Raw genomic sequence first — 849 nt, 5'->3', positions numbered from 1 at the left:
CAAAACTGCTTCTGCCCTTGAGGAGCAGACAGGCTGCCGAGTTTTCCTGGTGACCCCCTGCTAGTTCCTTTGCACAGGCGCTCAGAAGGTGTGGACTCGTCAGGAATCTGGGTGCATGTCGCATGGGCGCTCAGGCCGCTGGCCGACTAGGGGCAGCAGTCTGTCTTTCCTCGGTGTCCAGTGCACACCTTTACTCACATGCTCCACCTGCCCTCCTCTGTGCAAACCTACGCCCACTGTCTCCTTTCCTGTGGGTTCACAGGAAAGTACTCCAGAGCATACCCACGCCTGGCTCTTCTTGTCCATGCGCGTGCGGATACACACGCAAAGGCGTGCATAACGTCAGCCCCTGCTTGGGCACAGGCATGCATATCTGGGTGCATACCGTTGGCCCTTTAGTGCACACACTTGGCCCGTCTCTGGGTGACACAGTTCTTCTTCTCTTACATGGACTTACAGGTAGGCACACATGCAGCCCTTCTCCAAGTAGGCATCAGACATGCTCACACGTGGCTCCTCTACTCCTTGTGCACACACAGGTGTGAATACAACTGGCTCTGCCCCATGCAAGCTCAGAGGAGTACACACACGTGGCCCCTTCTCCGTGCGCACTCACATGCATACACACAAGTTGGCCCATCCTTGCGCACACACCGGCACACTCACATGTGTCCCCTCTGTGCGCACATGCACAGGTATACATACATTTGGCCTTCTCGTGCACACACAGAGGCACGCACACACGTGGCCCCTCTCCATGCGCACACAGGCGAGCGCGCACCGCGCGCTCTGGCGCCAGCCCGTCTCCACCCGCGCCCGGCGCACGCGCACTCGAGAACGCGCGCGCGT

The sequence above is a fragment of the Marmota marmota genome, unplaced genomic scaffold (assembly GCF_001458135.2).
Source record: "Marmota marmota marmota unplaced genomic scaffold, marMar, whole genome shotgun sequence".
Classification (NCBI taxonomy): domain Eukaryota; kingdom Metazoa; phylum Chordata; class Mammalia; order Rodentia; family Sciuridae; genus Marmota; species Marmota marmota.
This window is presented reverse-complemented; position numbering follows the sequence as displayed.